At 32.8% G+C, this 5,248-nt stretch overlaps 1 pseudogene; it reads right to left on the reverse strand.

The window, feature by feature from the left end:
• Positions 1–712: 712 nt before the first annotated feature.
• On the reverse strand, positions 713–1,783 carry LOC125822835 (cytosolic sulfotransferase 12-like; annotated as a pseudogene).
• Between the last annotated feature and the right edge of the window lie 3,465 nt (positions 1,784–5,248).

Raw genomic sequence — 5,248 nt, forward strand, 5'->3', positions numbered from 1 at the left:
TTCAAGGGGAGACAAAAAGCAGAAGTTCAAGCGTTCAAGGTTCTTGCGATCTTCGAGAAATTTCACCAAGGATTTTATCTTTACGAGGTATGTAAGCTTTCATAGTGATTTGTTTGTTCACTCTCACGCCAATCATGAGTTTCTTGAGTTAATTTCATTCATGACAATCTATGTATTGAGGTTCTTGAAGTTTCGTTCTTAAATCTTTAATAATGGGATTTGATGAGTTCTTGAGGTGAATGTTATGAGTTTGAGAGTTGCTTTTGAGTATATATTCGTTTACTTATATTTTCTAATGTTATGAGTATATTAGAAAATGATCATTCATAATCTTACTAATGTCATGGATTATCATGCGAACCGTTGGTAAGTTATCTAGTTATATATAATGTTTTAGCTCAAAATTTTTATTTGACATTTATAGCAATACTTGTGGACTTATATAATAATCTCAAAATCAAAAAGAAAACCAAATGCCTCCTACCCGATTGATATTATTGTAGTACTAACAAAAACATGACTTCTTGTGACAAAATAAAGAAATATAAATTTAATTCTAAATTTGCAATAAAGTTGAGTCATGAAAAATTAAAATAGTATTACAACCATAGAAATTTTGTTGTCTTTTCTTGTTACATTACTCTGAAAGACAACTGCTTCAACATTGATTTTCAAAATAAATAATTGAATTTTATAGCATATTAATGCCTAATCAAACATATGAAAACTTTAATCCTGACCGTTGAAACTTTTCTTCGATGATGTGATTGAGTTTATCACTCAGCTTTGTAGTAAAATAATTCTTTCAATCTCCAATTTCTCCTCTACGAAACTTTTCTTCGATGATGTGATTGAGTTTATCACTCAGCTTTGTAGTAAAATAATTCTTTCAATCTCCAATTTCTCCTCTACGAAAGAAAAATGTATATGCCTCTCTAGTTAGAAACTTTCCATTTGTATTCACCTCCAAATTGCTCAAATTCTCAAAGCTATACATTTTTAATATCTCATCCACCACTCTAGAAGTTTCTTCCTCTATGGAAAATGGACACTCCATGAATTCAGCCAAGCGTTTAAGGTGAATTTTTGGTTCCTTCTTAATTTCTTGATATATTAAGAAAAGTGTTTTGTTAGGAATTTCTATGCTTTGTTTCCAATAATCCAATACGTGATTCCAAAATGGACCATAAAGGCTCGCCCCTTTACAAAAAAGATCAAACATTTCTTTAATGGAATGAGTATCTTTTTAATGAAGTAATAAATTATTTGTAAAATGCCACATAGAAATAAACGTGTCTCTAGGATTCCTACATAAGTAAACAAGTTTGGTTTTTGAATCCTGGACTAATTTTGGTAATGAAGCAAAGGGCACATGAATTGACAAGAGTCTAGATGAAGTTAAAGTTGAAAAGTCAAGGAATCGACCATCAATAGAGAGTGGATTCTCCAAGAATGGAACAAGAAGATAAGGGTTCTCGACAAGTAAAGGGTGATTAGGTTCAAGAATAGGATATTTCACTCGCTTCACTAGAGTGAATAAAAGTTATTTTAATCAAGTAGTTCCTGATTTTGGAGTTGTAACAAGAATGACAGAACTATCTTGAGCTTGAAATTGTTGTTGACATGCAATCACACCTTGGAGAAATTTTATTGCTACCCAAAAACCTTGATAATTGTAGGCATATGATCCAAGCAATCCTTTTTCTTTTGGTAGGGTAGAGAGCAATTTCTTACACTCTTCACTTAGGTTATCCTCTTCTAAATATTCGGGAGAAGTTTTCATGATTTTGAGGGTTGAGTGTTTTGTTCAAGTTTGGGACTTTATAACAGATAATTCTGAATAATACACCGACTACCCATGTGATTGTTTAGTCATACACATCATGTGAGCTCACTACTTCACTTTTTTCATGTCTTTCTATTAATAAAAAAATACTTTTATTCACTTAATTTAGCTATCTAGAGAGTGCTATTAATGTGAGTGTGTCAGAATAGTTAGCGAGACAATCAAAATTCATAAGAATTTCAAGATGAATTTTTTGGTGTTTATTATATCACTATTCTTTAATTTATAACCATGAAAATCTAATCAAAAACAACAAAAAAATAATCCAATTTAACTATATACTTCCTCTGTTACTTTAATTACACTTGATAAACTGTGCACTCTTTTTAAAAAAATATATAAATGATGTGAATGTTTTACTATAATATCCATATTAATTTATATATAGCTTTAATAGACTAAGCACCTATTTGGGAAAATGAATTATTAATGTTAAGGATAAATTTTTAAAAAATGTCTTTCTCTTGTTTGCTAAAGTAAACAAGTTAAAGTAAAAAAATATTTTTATACGATGTACATATAAAATTGAACGAAATGAGTATATAATACTCAATTTATTGAGTTTAGTAAAATATTTCACGTGTATTTAAAGCTTCATATTTTCTACCATGCTTTATGAAAACATGCATGAGTATATATATAGTGTTGTGCTTATTTTTTAAAAATTACACTTGACTTTATTTGAAAATGAAAGAAAAAATTGAGATATGTCTGTGACGATTATCAGAGGTGGACTCAAAATTTGAGTGCAACGAAGTGTTGCTATCATTAGTACATCAATTGCCAGTGACAATGTTTGGAGTGCAATTCATAAAAACTAAATGATATTGATAGTAAAGTACAAACTTCTATATGTTTGAATATAATTAATTGGGTATAATATATTATAAAAAAAGTACATCAACTATTCATAGTTGAAGTCGGCAAGTTATAATATTTTGCAAACATTCAATAATAGGGAAATCACACCCTTGACCCCTCCCATTAATAGAAATAAAGAATACATAAAAAGGGTATTATTCCCCATATTCATCAGCGGGCAAAAGAAAATATGTTGTCTTGAACTCAAGCGTCAATAAAATTATTGAGTGTATGATGAATTCAATTATGGATTATGGATGATGCTCTTGGTTTAATGATTTAAGAGAATGGAAGAGTAGAAGAGTCGGTTCACCACCTCCTAATAAGGTAGGTATGTTCTTAATGATGGTGACTTTCATTATTTTATTATTTTCATCATACTCCCTCCATTTCACAAAGAATGGTCTAGTTTGACTTGACACGGAGTTTAAGAAAATAAAGAAGACTTTTGAATCTTGTGGTCCTAAATTAAAGTTATGTCAAATGTACAAAATTACCCTTTAATCTTGTGGCCTTAAACATGCCACGTGGAAAGTTGAAATTAAAATGTTACCAAAAAGAGAAAGAGGTCATTCTTTTGAAATAGACTAAAAAGGAAAGTAGTTCAGTCTTTTTGAAACTGAGGGAGTAATTACTATTGAAATTATCATCATAATTATTGTTGCAGTTATCACCACGCATAGAAGCATCTAAAATGAGCTTGTTATTCAAAAAGTCTTTAAATTCTACTAATAAAGTCTTTAATTTTGAAGGTACTTTATAATACACAATTTTCAAGAACTATCATTATTGTAATGACCCGGTCGGTCATTTTTGGAACTCTTTATTAAATTTCCATTCTACTTGTAACGGCCGGGTTCCGCCGTTATAGAAAAACCAACAGGGAAAATTTTTGGGTCAGAAAACTTTTTCATAGTAACTTGAAATTTCCCAACCTAGTCCAAATTTGGACGAAATCGAAGTCATTAAGGTGTAGGGAAATCTGGTAATAATTGGGTGATTTATTTACGATTATGATTACATGGGTGGATAGATAACTCGTTAAGGAATCCGTACGAATTTACGGAATTGAATTCGGACAAGTAGAACTCTCGAAATCGATCTTAGTGTGAAGCTTATTTTCTGAGCGCCGTTGGTTATAGGTGTGTTGTGAAATGGGGGTCTTGGAATTATTAAAATAGCTCACTGGTTTCGTGCAAGCCGCTGGGGCGGGATTTTTGCCGCCAGGGCAAGGCCGTTGCAGCGGGGTGAGGGCCGCTGTGGCGGGTTCGACAGACTTAAAGTCATAAATAAACCCCAAACATGTTTTATTCTGCACTTTTCAACTTTGAGAGCTAGGAGACGACCCCAGATGAGTTCTTGACTTTTTTCACCATTCTTGAGGCTAAAGGTAAGGTTTTAACTCCCCGAATCCATTTTCCGATCCGTAGAACATCATAGAATGGGTAATTATCGATGGGGAAGGGTTTTGATCTAGATTCTATGGTGGAAACAACCCTATTTTGGACACTTGGGATCATGGGTTGGATCTAGGGTTCATAGAATTGTTAGTAATTAGGGTAATTAGTGATTATTTATTGATTCCCATGCTATTATGATTGTTTGTAGACCAAGAACAAGCGGAACGAATCCAGAAAGGGAAGGATCGTGTTTCTTAGGGTTTCAAGCTTGTTTCGAGGTAGCTAATGGTTGTGATTCGATGATTGTGTGATGTATGTTTGTTCTTGCTTCATTATGATACTTGTATGTATATGAATGTTGCATTATTGATCACACTTGTTGTAAATGAGGTAGAGGAATGATGAATGCCATGAATCATGACTTAATTGTATGATCTTGAGAATATACTTGTGATTGTGATGTGTTGAATGGATCGATTTCCACGTTCCGGCATAATTATTGGATCGAGTACCACGTTCCGGTATGCAAATTGTTTGGGTTTGGGGTTCCATGAGAGGACCAATGACTTGTCATAACTATGCATCTTGAGAAATGTGAAGTTGTTCGTTGTTCATAAATGTTGATAATATTGTATACGTTCGATATATGCATGTGATTATATTAGTGTGATGACTTGCTTATGTTACACTTAGTGGCATAGCCGTGTGATCCTACCAGTACACTGTGGTTGTGTACTGATACTACACTTGCTCTTTCTTTGTTGAGCACAGGGCATCTTCAAGCGGCTATTGATAGACCTCGTCTACAAGATCAGTGATCGTCGCTTCGAATTCAAGGGTGAACCAGTTCTTCCGGGCTGCAATGAGTTCTCTTTTCTTCTATGTCCACATTTCAGACTTAGACTTGTTCTAGTTAGTATTAGTTTATTAGTTTATTAGTTTGGGGTTGCATCCCTTCTTGGTTAGACTTGTTGAACCTTAATTGGTTTGGTACATTGACTTTCACGTTCTAGGTTATTTCTTCTACATTGTTTAGTTTGTTGTTAGACTTTTGTTGGAGTTTATGGGAACATCCTATTTCTTTCCTTAGTATTTAACTTGCTTTCGTAACTTAAATGCCTTAGTTTTGCTTTAGTTGCTT

This window comes from Solanum verrucosum, unplaced genomic scaffold (assembly GCF_900185275.1).
Source record: "Solanum verrucosum unplaced genomic scaffold, falcon-dt-bn FXZP01000104.1, whole genome shotgun sequence".
NCBI lineage: Eukaryota > Viridiplantae > Streptophyta > Magnoliopsida > Solanales > Solanaceae > Solanum > Solanum verrucosum.